Genomic DNA, 14,334 nt, shown 5'->3' with positions numbered 1-14,334 from the left:
TAATTTTACCTAGCCAATAACGCCCTACTCTTGGACACTCTTCTCTTGGCTTCTCTGACACACTGTTCTCTCTTGGTTTACCTCCTCCAGATCTAATGACTTCTTCATTTTGGCTGAATGCTCTTCTTTCTCCTTCCTACTAAAACTTGGTTCTACCATGACTGATTTAGGGGATTCTTCTCTCTCTAGGTGATACCATCAACTCTCTTGGGATCAATTATTATATTTATTCAGATAACTCCAGAATCTATGCATCCAGTCTTAATGTCTCTAATCCCACAACATTAACTAATTTCTGAATAATTCCATGTGGAGATCACATCAGCATCTCAAAACTCACTATGTCCAAATCAGAGTTCTTTTTTCTCTCCTCAAATTCATTACTTAAGATGTTCCTATTTTCATTGATGGTACTATCACCCTTTTGGCTCACAATCCCACTCTTAATTCTTCACTCTTCCTCAACCACTATATCTCAAGTCAGTTGCCAAGTCTAGATGTTTCTACTTCCAGGCTTTCACATAAGGGTCCTTTCCTCTATTCATAATCTTTATACAAGTTATAACTCTTATCCTCTTTTGCAAGATTATTGTAAAAACTTCCTAAATTAGTCTCCCAACTGCTATCTCTTCCCTCTTTCCATTTAACTGAAAAATTGCATTCCTAAAGTACAACAGGTCTGACCATGTCACTATTTAAGGCCAGAAGTTTCAATGTCTTCCTCTCTCTTCTAGGATATGATTTGAACTCAATTAAGGAAAGTTTATTAAGCACCTACTATGTTGCCAAGCATTACAGACACAAGTACAAAAGAACAAAATAATCCCCTACTCAAAAGGAATTTATATCTTAATAGAGGAGTCAATAAGTACATATAGAAATATAGAATATGAAGTAAATAAATACAAATACATAGTATTTTAAAGTAGTTTTAAAAAGGGACTTTGGGAGGGAAGGCACTAGCATTGGGAGAATTAGTAAAGGCTGTAAGCAGAGGATGGTTCCTAAAGAAAGATGGAGGCACCACGAAGCAGAGGGAGGACAGAGTGCATTCCAAGTGTGAGAGACAACCTGTACAAAGACATGAAAGTAGAAGATGGAACTGAGGCAAGTTTAGCTGGAATGCAAGTATGCCTAATTAGTTTGGAAAGATAAAGTAGAGCCAGGTTGTATAAGACAGAAGGGTAAAATACCCCCAACACAGGGGCATTTGGCCAAGAACATTCCCAAGTGCTTTCTGAACAAGATCAAAATGTAACTGGGAAATATTTAACAAACTCAATTTTAAAAAACACCACATAGATAATATTACGTTTTAAAACTTGGTCTGAGAAGAGAAATGGATGCTTATTGTTATTGGTATAATCTTCTTGGGAAATCCTTCAGCTGAGAGTTCCAGCAGCTGACACATAGGAGGTTGTTAATTTATTTATTTGTAAGTGTTCAAAGAAAATGGAAAGAACTGTGGACTTGGATAAAAAAAAAAGCACTTTATATAACAGTTTGTTGTAACAAAATTGTTTATGTACACACATTTTATTGTACTTTGCCTTATTCATCATGCTGTACAAGGAAAATCAGATGAAATGGAAAAAACCCATGAGGGGAAAAAACAAGCAAAAAACAACAATAAAAAGTGAAAATATCCTTTAGTTCACATTCAGTCTCCATAGTTGTCTCTTTGGATGGGAATGACACTTTCCATCCAAGTCTATTGCAATTGTCTTGAATCACTACTTTGCTGAAAAGAGCCAAATCCATCACAGTTGGTCATCAAATAATCTTGTTGTTACTGTGTACAATGTTCTCTTGGTTCTGCTCACTTCACTTAGCATCAATTCACATAAGTCTTTTCAGGCTTTTCTGAAATCAGTACTGCACATATTAGGTCTACATTAGATTGCCTGCTATCTGGGGGGGGAGGGGTAAGTAAAGGAAAGAGGAAGAAAATTTTGGAACAGAAAGTCTTACAAAAGTAAATGTATTTGGAAAAGTAAAATACTTGAGAAAAAAAATAAACCCAAGAGTGCTCTAGTTTAAAAAAAGAAAGAAAGAAAGCCTGTTGAAATTTAGGAGTTATGGTAATAATAATAATAGATCACAGTCTTCCTTTCCAAAAACAAGATAGGGTGGAAAGCTTTTAAATCAAACCTAATGTGGCAGCCACTATTCCCAGGAAGCCCCAGAGACTCAGGATCCCAGTTCAAACCAGCAAGGGGGAAAGAGTGTATTAGAGAAAAGTTGGGAAGATAAGAGCAGAGTCTGGGGGAACATATTTGCACTAATTAGAAATGAACCTTGTTCCAGCCTCAGGCTGAAGTGGAATGGTAAAAGGTGGAGAGAAAAAGGTAGAGGGAATCCATGAGATTCTAAGAATAAAAAGATTGAAAGTGAGGGGGAAAGGAGGGACCTCTCTGTTTCATCACTGTCAGAGAAGCCTATTGGCATAAGAAGAAATCTAACAATATATTTTTCCAGTTTATATGGTTTCTTGATGTAACATCATTTTTACCCTTAATTTGAATGTTCATGTGAAAGCAAGAAGCATTAAGGGAAATGGTGGACTCAATACAAGATGAAGCAAAGCAAACAAATGGCTAACAGACTTCTCTACCACAAACCAGATTTGTCAACAACAGTAGAGGGCTTGACTTTCCTACACACACTAGGACTGCTTTTTTCTGTCATTTTCAATTTCTAGTTGAATACTGCTTTAGTGTCATAGAAAAACAAAAAGTCTAATTTTTTGGTTAGCCAATAGTTTTGTCTAACAGGGAAATGGCTGCCACAAGGCAGCTCAGGAGGCTGTATGACATGCATATTTTGACACTTTAATTTACATAATGTCAGTACATTGTTTTGTATAAGCTTAAACATTTTGAAGTTTTAAATTTGTTTTGTTCTTTATTTTCACTACATTTGATCCTCATGCTTTGCTTAACATTCTAAATTTCTTCTCTTTTCTAGGATCCTTTTACTCTTATATATTTGTGGCATGATCTCATTTACTTTTAGGGGAAAAAATGACAGATTTCCTCCAAATTTCCAGATTTTGGTTATGTCTGTAGGGCCCCCATCTCTGATAGTTCCATGCAGTCATTTGTTGTGCAGGCTTTTCAATTATGTCCCACTCTTTGTGGCCTCATTTAAGATTTTCTTGGCAAAGATACTGGAGTGGTTTGCCTTCTCCAGGTCATTTTATAGATAAAATTTAGGAAAATTGTATAGAAAAATGAAGCAGACGGAGTGATGTGACTTGCCCAGGTACACTTTCCAGTGTACTACCTAGAACCTCATGCTATCATCATGTGAACATAAAATCACTTTCCTTAGCCTTTAATAGAGTACAGTCATTCAAAAAGAATAGCTGACATAAGAACAAAATACAGATTAAGAACATGAGGAAACACTTCTCACTCCCAAGTATCCTGAAATTTAAAACACACACATGTCACATTCCGTGGATATAAAGTCTGGTTTGTATAATCCATAATAATTCCATGGATATAAAGTCTGGTTTGTATAATCCATAATAATGCACTTGCATGGTAATAATTCAATTCAAAACGCTAAGCCAAGAAGGTACAATAATTTAACTTCTTGTTTGTAAGAAGAAATAGGGGAGGGAAGCAGGGTATCCCTTGGCTCCATCCAGTCTGAAAGGTCAGTTTTCTTGTAAACACTATTCAGTTTCCTCTTCATAGTCTGTCCCATTATTCTTTTCACTGTTTATGAGTAAGAAGTCATCATGGCAGCAGTTGGAGTGCTGAGAAGCAACGAGATGGCTATGGGATTAGTAATGGCCCACAGGTATAGGAAGTTGAAAATACATTATCTCAAAGCAAAATGGTTCACCTCCAATCATAAAATTGCAAGAAAGAGAAATGGACCGAATGTTATATCTAAGCTAAATGCTGTGATTAGATGTCACTTCTAAAAAAGTCACCCCTTTAGCAATATGCTGCTTTTCAGGAGCTGCTGCAAAGGATTTATAGTTTTTTAAAGGGTCCCGGAACACAGACCTTCCTTTCCTCTTCTCCTTTACCAGAGAGAATGGTCTTGAGGATAATAGACCTTTCATGTACTGTCAGACATGGTTGGTATATTGGTAAGTGCTTTTTCTTCCTTTTTTTAATTAACACAGGATGGCACATTAGGTAGAGGAAGGACATATTCAGAAATGGAGGTGACAAAAATATCTTGCCTTTATATTATTCTTTAAGGTTTGCAAAGGACCATGAATGTTTTATTTCATCTGATCCTCACAACAAATCTGGTGGGGGGCAGAGGGAGAGGTTAGAGTCCCCATATTAGAGTTGAGGAAACTAAGGCAATGCCCAGGATCATACAACAAGGAAGTATTTGATGTGGGATTGGAATTCAGGGTTTTTGGCTCTTAAGTCCAGCTTTCTTATCTTTGTCTGGAGCTGCAATGAAAAGTTACATTTCTCTTAAAAGTTTTCTCCTGAATTCTCCACTGTGCAATATGAAACAAGTAGAATAATTCTCTCCTCATGGGACAGTTCTTCCTAAATAAGATGGAGAAGAAAAAGCTGTAGAGCTTACAGTCTTAACAGCTTTTATTTCCCCTTTCAAAACAGCCATTCATCTTGTAAAATGGTTGAGCTTCATTTGGTTGATTTGCCATTCTAAATATTTTATACCTGTTCTGCAGGTGGAGAAGGAGATAATTCTATATTTGCCATGCCTTGAGCCGGACAGTCTATACTCATGCAAAGGCTGATCCTAAGGAAGGATAAGAATATAAAGAGATTTAAGAGATCCTCCTTCCTTCTCTTTGTAGGGCACCTTTCCTCTACAATGCTGGGATAATGGGAAAGAAGAAGAGGGAAAATTTGTGCTTGTCTCTACAATTACTTTCCCCTCTACTTGATTCAAAATAAAACACATAATGGGGGGAAAGTAGTAAAAATATTCAAAAAATATGTTGAAAAAAGGCCAAAAATATTTTAACAAGATGGCATCGTATTATTCTCTAACTGGATATATTTCTAATGAAAATAGAAAATGGCTTTAGCAGTTATCTGCAATGAACCACCTACAAATCTCCCTCACAAAGATCATATTCATTTAGGAGATCCTATTTCACCAATATCAAAAGCTACAGAGGCCAGTTTTGTTATTGAAGAAGGCCATTACACACATGATAGGGCAGAGAGGGTCTGATGCTGAGGAGAAAAGAGGTAAGAAGGATCTGGAGTCTGGGGAATGGATTGGAGCAGGAAAGGGCAGAAGGAGAGGAAGGAGTTGTGAAAGACAGGTCTGAGTGAATTGAAACTGAAGCCCCAGGCCCAACAGCACAAAGTACATTAATAAGAGGCATTCAACCTAGTACATGATCATCTTCCTTCCAGTGAGGGAACTATGGGGAAATGCTGGAGGCTGATGTGGTCCTTAAACAGTGGGAAAGAAGTGAGTGAGGACTAGTTGCTTCTTTTCAAAGTTGGATCACTGCTGCTTACTGTTGGAATATCAAGAGATTGGGCAGACTTGGGAAGTTTTTAATTAAAATGGGTAAAGGAAGGAGGAGGCCCAGCAAAAAACCTTAAAGACAAGATTCTGTCAAAGGAAAAGTCAGCAAGGTGGGGTCAAAATGCATTGGTAGATCACAATAAAGTCAGAATAACTCCTGTTGTCCAGGTGATAGTCCTCTAGGCCATTCTTAACTTCTCTTCCACACCTCACCAAAATTTCACTCTTCTCTAACCCTCATTTTTGTAATAAGAATATAACCTACCCTTTGTGTACTTTAAATTACTGATGTTGGGGCAGCTAGGTGGTACAGTGGATAGAGCACCAGCCCTGAAGTCAGGAGGACCCAAATTCAAATCTGGTCTCAAGACATTTAACACTTCCTAGCTGTGTGAGCCTAGGCAAGTAACTCCAATTGCCTCAACAAAAAAAATAAAAATACTGATGGCAATAGTAAACTAAAGGAATATTACTAATTTTGGCATCAGATTTCTTTATTTCATTATAAAGCCACCTTTAACAATGCTTTGAGGTTCTATCCACTGGGTGTCCCTGCTGAGTCAATGAATATGGGAGATGTGATTAAGAGACAGCATTCATATTTTCCTCTACACAAAGTACAAGCCAGGATGTAGCAACTTTAAAAGATGAGGAAATACAAAATCACAAAACATTTTTCCAATTTACATACACAAAAATGGAATATTAAGAGTCTTATAAAGATGAGCTTTATAATGACAAGAAAATGATCAGGAGGCCAGCAATTGAAACTCCAGAATGAACTCCAGAGATTGGGCATAGTATAGCAGAAAGGGCAGTGAACTTGAAATTCAAAGGCCTGGGCAGGTTTCAGCTTTTCCACTATCTGACTGTGTGATTTTAGAAAGTTGATGTTTCTCTAAACTTGTTTCCTCAATTTTAAAATGAAATTTTTCCTTCCAGCTTTATTATTCTATGAGTCTAATTATAGACTTTTGGCCTCAAGAAGAACATGGAACCACTGTTTTCATCCATTTTAAGGTTCCCTTCAGTAGGTTACTCTTCTTTCAAAAAGAGTTAGCTATAACCTTTGCAAAGAGAATTATATTTTCCCCAACTACAAAAATATCTCTAGAAAAGCCATAACTGTCTACTGAAAACAAGTCCAATGATTTAAAGGAAGTGGTCAAAGCCATTTTCTTTGTTCATTCATGAAAAATTAAGGTTCTACCTTGCCTCTAACAGTCTACAAATTGCTTGAAGGATTCAACATAAGCATTAATTTTCTTTTATTAAACCTCACACACTATACAAAATGAACATTGATTTGAATCAGAGTAAATTTCAAAATAAAATTATTTTCAGATAATCTCTCAACTTTGATAATGAAAGAACTGCTTTCTGAAATAAACTGCCTTTTTAAAATATAAAGACATTGGACAGAGGGCAAGGATGGAGGACATCCTATGTAAATTACCTTTGTAATGACCACATTCAGTAATGGGGTAGGGAGGGAGAAATGATAGGATAAGGACCTACCCTTTAACCTAAAAGGGCCATATCTATTCAAATAGTTGAACAATTTGCTACAGATCTCCATTAAGACAAATCATACCTAAATTTTGGTGATAAGAATGGCTTTCTTCACTCCAAAAAGACTTAATGCCTACTCCTCAAACAAGGATACATATGGTTTCTGGGTCAAGTGATCTTCAAGTGATTCTAATTTGTATTTTATTTTGCTTGAGTGTCTTTTGGCTTTGCTCTTAGTTTTTCCAGTTGTCAGCATATACCACAGATTCTCGTTTGTTAATCTTCTCATTCTGTTGACTGCCTCCCTTCTTTCTCCCCTCCCACTCCAGGGAGTAGTTTTGTTGCACAAAAATGACTGAACAGTGAAACAGAAGAGAAATGGGATTAAGTTTTGGAAAAACATGTAGTCCCTTATCTAGGTACAGATTCAAAGACAAAGATGTGAGAATACCAGATTCTAAGGCAAAGATTTTTCTCTTTCAAATGTCTTTTTAAAATAAAAATTCATTCCATATTATTCACCAAAGAGTCTTCTGTTCATATAATAGAAAATAAGAACCCAAGATCATAGTTCTTAGTGACTTGTTAAAACAGACACAAGAATAATCAATACCAATAGAAACTGTGTTATTCAAAAATACAATCAAATGAACAAACCACCAGCCATTTTATCCTCAAGGTCACTTAAGAACTTCTCAAAGAATGCTCTCACAAAGACTAAGGATCTGGCCTAAATCCATTTAAATTGATATGATCATAACTCACAAATACACTACTCCCTTTACCAAAATACTTATGATTCCTGGTTTTAGGCTGTTTTATTTCTATGCTGAAAGACAGTAACCTCATTCATCACCAATAATTAGAGAGTTGAGGACACATGAGGATTCCTAAGTGGATCATTATAATCACCATTAACCAATAAACACTTAAGAAAAGATATCCTCTAATTATAGCTGCATTCTGAATATCTATTCAAAGGTAATGCAAAACAATATAAAACAAGTATGAATAGCTATGATGAACAAAAAAAGCCTATTTTGTCCAATGACTCACTATGTCATTTTCTCAGAAATCCCTCTCAAAACAGATCAGCATAGACTTGAGTTGTATTTTCCACTAGTAATCAATGGTTAACAATGTTGGGAAGAAATCCAAAACATCTATGGAGGAAACAGATGGTCAGATATACCATATCCCTACAGCAAGAGTCACACTCTAGACTAATTTTAAAATGCACATAATGGCACATTTTAAACATCTGATAAACATAACAGATATCCTTTTAAATGATGTTTTCAGTCATGTCAAACATTTTCAATAAAGATGAACATGGCACTATGGTCAGTGGCTGCACTTCAACATTCTTTGACTTGAAAAGGTTACAAGCCAAAACTAAAGTGGAGGGAGTATTGGTGCATGAGTTTTTGTTTGTAGCTGATTGTGCACTCAGATCAGCCTCCGAAGCTAAGATACAGCAAAGTATGCATCTACTCTCTGCTGGGACTTGTGCTAATTTTGGTTAACAACATCAAGAAACACAGGTATTCCAATAGCCAGAACCACATCATTCATATGTGGAACCATAGGTTATAGCAAGTAGAGAAGTTTTTTTTAAAGCTTTTTAAAAAAAAAAATATGCATGTGTAATTTTCCACATTCACCCTTGCAAAACCTTACATTCCAAAATTTTTCCCTCTCTTTTCCCCACACCTTAACCCTCCCCTAGATGGCAAATAATCCAATATATGTTAAACGTGCAATTCTTCTATACATATTTCCACAAATATAATGTACAGGAAAAATCAGATCAAAAAGGAAAAAAATGAAAAAACAAACAAGCAACAGAGTGAAAATATTATGTTGTAATCCACACTTAATTCCCACAGCCCTCTCTCTGGGTGCAGATGGCTCCTTTCATCACAAGACCATTGGAACTAGCCTGAATCATCTCATTGTTGAAGAGAGCCACGACCATCAGAATTGATCAACATATAATTTTGCTGTTGTCATATATAATAATCTCCTAGTTCTGCTCATTTCCCTTAGCATCAGTTCATGTAAGTCCAAATAGAGAAGATTGAATAAGTTCTCTTATCTTGGCAGTATACTTTCCAGGGATGTCCACATTGATAATGAGATTTACATACAAACTGTCAGAGCTAGCTTACTGTTTGGGAGGCTCTGAAGGAAAGTGAGAGAGAGGTGGGCATTAAACTGACAAACAAACTGAAGATCCTCAGAGTCGCTGTACTGACTTCAATATTGTACTTATGTGAAACCTGGACAGTATGCCAATACCATGCCAGGACACTGAATTGCTTCCATTTGAATTGCTTAGGAAGATTATAAAGATCACCTGGCAGGATAAAATACCATACCCTGAGGTCCTTTCTCAAACTAAACTGCCAAGCATTCCAACTCTGCTGCAAAGAGCGCAACTCCATTGGTCTGGCTACATTGTTTAAATGCCAAATGTACGCTGGCCAAAAAGAGAAAACAAAATGGAGAACTCACACAGGGCAAGAGCTCAATTAGTAGTCACAAAAAATATGACGACACTTTCAAGGTCTCTCGTAAGAAGTTTAGAATTGATGGCATGACACTGGCACAGGACAGTGCAGCATGTGCTGTGCTCTATGAGCAAAGCAGAATGGCAGTTGCTCAGAAAAAATTCAAAATGCACAAAGTTACAGAATCTACCTCAAATGTTCATAGGGATTATTTCCAATCTGCGGTAGAACATTCCAAGCTTGGACACACTGTAACTTGACTCTTAATATAGTGATGTCATTTTGGTCCTCTTTGAGAACTAAGGACAACCAACCAACCCTTTAAAATGAAACACTTACCAATCAGAATTGGTAATCTAAGCAGCCAAATTTAGTAGTCTAGTGACCACAACAAACAGTACTGTTTAAGATCTTTTATTTTCGGCCTAGAAAGCATTGAGTTAAGTGCTATCAGAGAACAGAGGCAAACATGAACATCAAATACAACATCTACTAATAGTATCAGACCCCCCCCCCAAAAAATCCTGCTTTTTATATGTAGTAATCGGCAAAAGGAGATACAGAATTTTTAAAATAACACGGGGACATTTCATGGCTTTTCATGACAAAGACCTGTAATGAATGTACAAGCTGCTGGGAAAACTCATGAAGAAAAAGGATGCTCTTATTTACAAATATATTTCCAGGTGCTGCCTGGAGATATATGTATTTCTAATTTAAGTAGCTTTGGGGATCAGTCCATAGATCCTAAAAGCTATAGAATACATTTTCTGATTCTCTTTGGAAAGCCCCTGGGGAAAAAGAAACTAGACCCATTCTTGACTTTTCAAAGGTCCACTGAACCAAGGCCATTCTGAGAATAATTATCAGGTTAACTCTCCAGGGGTCCTCAAACTACAGCCAGCAGGGCAGATGCAGCAGTTGAGGACGATTATTCCCCTCACCCAGGGCTATGAAGTTTATTTAAAGGCCCCCAAAACAAAGTTTTTGTTTTTACTATAGTCCACCCTCCAACAGTCTGAGGGACAGTGAGCTGGCTCCCTATTTAAAAAGTTTGAGGACCCCTGCTAGGCTATCAAAACTCTGGCTCTTAGTTGTGTTTTGAAGCTTTGGGAGTCCTTACATATCTTCAAACTCATACTAGTTCCTACTAAAAATTAAAAACAAAATTCTCTAAGTAGATTTCTGACTTTTTTTTTTTTGTCAGAGATTGATTGCACATTCATTGACTTTATATAAATGTCTTCCACAAGAGTGCTATTTCAGTGGGGAGGGTCTTCAAAGTAGGGAATCATCCTTAACATCCCTGCCTATACTAATTTCCTGTCCTAAAGAACAAAAACCCAGGAAGGGAAACCATCAAGAACAAATGAAGAAAAGGAATCATCCCATTAGAACATTTGGATAATCCAAAATCATTGCAAAAAGAAAGCTAGAGAAGATACAAGTCAGGTCAAGACACGTATAGGAAACATTCCAGAAAATGATACTGTCCCCAAACATAAGTTTAGAATTCTCCAAGCTTTAGAGAGAGCTTTAGAGCTCCAAGCTTTAGAGAGAACACTCCAAGCAGAGTGACCTCTGCCAAGATCTTTGGAGATACTGTTTGCCAGAGCCAAGACCTATCTAGCAGGCTATGCCCTAAGCTTAGCATAGCATAACAATCCTTTGCACTCTGGATGATCTCAGCCTCTGGCAAAGTGTATTGCTTAACCTAGCATCAGATGTTCACTGCCCCTATTTCCCAGGCACCTGAGAACTATCCATCACACCTCTTGATATGCTCACAATGCCTGTTTTGTGTAATAGCTAAGTGAACCGAACCAGGTACTGCACTCCTATTCCCACCATGCTATCTCTTCTGTTTGTGTCTGTGAGACAATCACTTTGGAGACTGTTCCCCACAAGATCCAGGAACAGCTGCATTATCCACGAATGAGCCTGCTGTGGGTATGGCTAAAAATGATTATGTCATGATCCAGCCCATTTAAAACACTGTCTTTGCCCTAGCACGTTAAGATCCTCTTCCCTCAGGAGGACTTCCACTTTACTTGCAAGTGCTTTTCTCACTGTGAAATTAATGAAATTTCTCTTTTATCCCTGACTTTTCTATTTCTAATCTGTTCTGTTCAGCTCCAGGTTAGAAGCTGGTTCCAGTCCTCTTGACACCTCCATCAAACAACTAGTATTTATTAACCAGGAAAACTGCCAAGCAAAACTGCCAAAACTGCCAAGCTCAATACATCAAAAAAGGTATTAAAAAAAAACAGTCCTTGTTCTCAAGGAGTTAATAGGCTAAGGAGGGAGATGATTTGCAAAAGCTAATGTTTAAACAGGACATATACAGAATAAGTTCGAGATCAATTCAGAGAAAAAGCAGTAAAATGAAAGAGGATTAGGAAAAGCTACTTATAGAAAAGCTGAGGTGTAAGCTAAAACTAGAAGGAAGATAGAGAAGTTAAGAAAGGGAGATGAGGAAGAGGCAGTGAACACATCTAGGACAAGGATTTGGAAGATTTTGTGTGAGAAATAGCAAGGATGCCAGTTTTGTGAAAGGCATTAAGATGTAAGAAGACTGAATAAATAGGAGAAGACTTCAAAAACCAAACTGAAGATGTTATACTGACTCCCCAGAAAACAATAGGGAGCCACTGTAGTTTATTGAGGCGGGTGAGAATAAAAGATGGGGACACATGATTGGGCCTGTGCTTTAGGAAGGTCTCTTTGGCAGCTCAGTGGATCTGCTGAAGTATGTGGGGGATGAGACAGGCAAACTCAAAATCAGGTTATTACAACAGTCTAGGCATGAAGAGATAAGGGCCCTGCCAGGGTAGAGTCAGCATTAGAGGAGATGAAGGGCTTAAAAAGATATTACAAAAATAAAACTGACAGACCCTAGCAACTCACTGGATTTGGAGAGTAAGAGTAAGGAATCAATGACAGTTTGTGAGTCAAGGTGACTAGTAGCAACTTCAGTAACAGGGAAGTTAAGAAGAATGGAGGATGCAAGGGGAGATTGACTTTACTTTTGGACAGACTGAATTTACCTTATCTATGAGACATATAATTTGACAAGTATAACAAGATGGTCATATGGTAGTGGAGATTGGGAGAGAAAATAGGACTGGACAAGTAGAACTAAGACCTATGATGATATTGCACAAGTATTACTTCCAGAGACATGGTTCCATTACCATGATTATTCAAAGTTAGAGCCAGAGACAGACAGACACATATACGTACACACAGAGAGAAGGGAGAGAGAATCAAAGTTATTGATTCCCAAACTTTGTGGCTTTAATATCTTATTAATGTTTGATTTTATGAGAGCTCTCTCTTCATATACCTAATCCTCAAAGCCTATGAGATCATATACTTTTAAATTATTAGATAAATTTATTCTGGGAATTTTGCAAATTCTCATAAGATAAAGGAAAACCAAAGTAGTCAATCACTGAGCTACATATGATAAAAACAAACCATTTTCTCATTTGTAAAAAGATATTTAAGGGAATTTCAGGGTTGAAAGAGGCCTTAAGGATCTCTATATCTGAATCCATTTATATTTGAATAATAATATCCAATTCAACCTATCTGATAGGTCATTCAGCCTTTCCCAAAGTAGATCATCTCCTTCTGGAGAGTTCTAGCACTTAGAAAGTTCCTTAACAGTAAAGCCTAAACAACCTCTTTGTAGCTTCTACCCCTTGTTCCTAGCATTGCCCGTTGGGACTAAGAAGGACAAGTTTATTTCTCCTTCTAAATGATGGCTTCTAAAATGTTTGAAGAAGCTATCAAGTCTCTGCTGAGTCTTCTTTTATTCATTCATTCACCTATCTATTTAATTTTGCACTGATTCTTTTTTTTCCTCTTTTTAAAAATTATAGCTTTTTATATACAAAACATATGCATGGATAATTTTTCGACATTGACTCTTGCAAAAACTTCAACTTTTCCCTTCCTTCCCTCCATCCCCTCCCCTAGATGGCAGGTAGTCCCAAACATGTTAAATATGTTAAAGTATATGTTAAATACAATATATGTATACATATTTATACAATTATCTTGCTGTACAAGAAAGATCGGATTTAGAAAGAATGTAAAAATAACCTGAGGAAAAAAAACAAAAATGCAAGCAAACAATAACAGAAAGAGTGGAAATGCTGTGTTTTGGTTCATACTCATTTCCCAGTGTTCTTTCTCTGGGTGTAGCTGGTTCTGTTCATTACAGATCAATTGGAACTGATTTGAATCCTGTCATTGTTGAAGAGAATCATATCCATCAGAATTGATCATCATATAGTATTGTGTGAAATGTATAATGATCTCCTGGTTCTGCTCATTTCACTTAGCATCAGTTCATGCAAGTCTCTCCAAGCCTCTGCTGAATCTTCTTTTCAAATGATCCTTATATGGCTTTAACTCAAAAGCCTTTACCTGCCTTATGAAAGTCTTCTGGTTGCTTTCCACTTTACTTTCCAGACCTCCCTAAAATGTGGTGCCCAGAACTGAATACAAAAATATTTCAAAGAGGTTTGACCAAAGTAGAATAAAGAGGGACACCAAGCCTTTACTAGACACTGACAAAGATTTGTTGGCTGCCATGTCATTGCTAATTCCTACTGAGCTTGCAACCTATCAAAAACTTGTTGATTTTTTTTCTTAATACAAATTGTTCTCTCTCTATCTTCCCACTTTTTACCTGTGGAGCCAATTTGTAATTCAATTCTAAGATGAAGTATGTTCATTCCTATTTTTATGTAATTTGATTTGGTTGTCAAGACTTTTTTGAATCCTATCATATGGTAGGTATCAT

The sequence above is a fragment of the Sarcophilus harrisii genome, chromosome 4, assembly GCF_902635505.1.
Source record: "Sarcophilus harrisii chromosome 4, mSarHar1.11, whole genome shotgun sequence".
Classification (NCBI taxonomy): domain Eukaryota; kingdom Metazoa; phylum Chordata; class Mammalia; order Dasyuromorphia; family Dasyuridae; genus Sarcophilus; species Sarcophilus harrisii.
Note: the sequence above shows the minus strand (reverse complement) of the source record.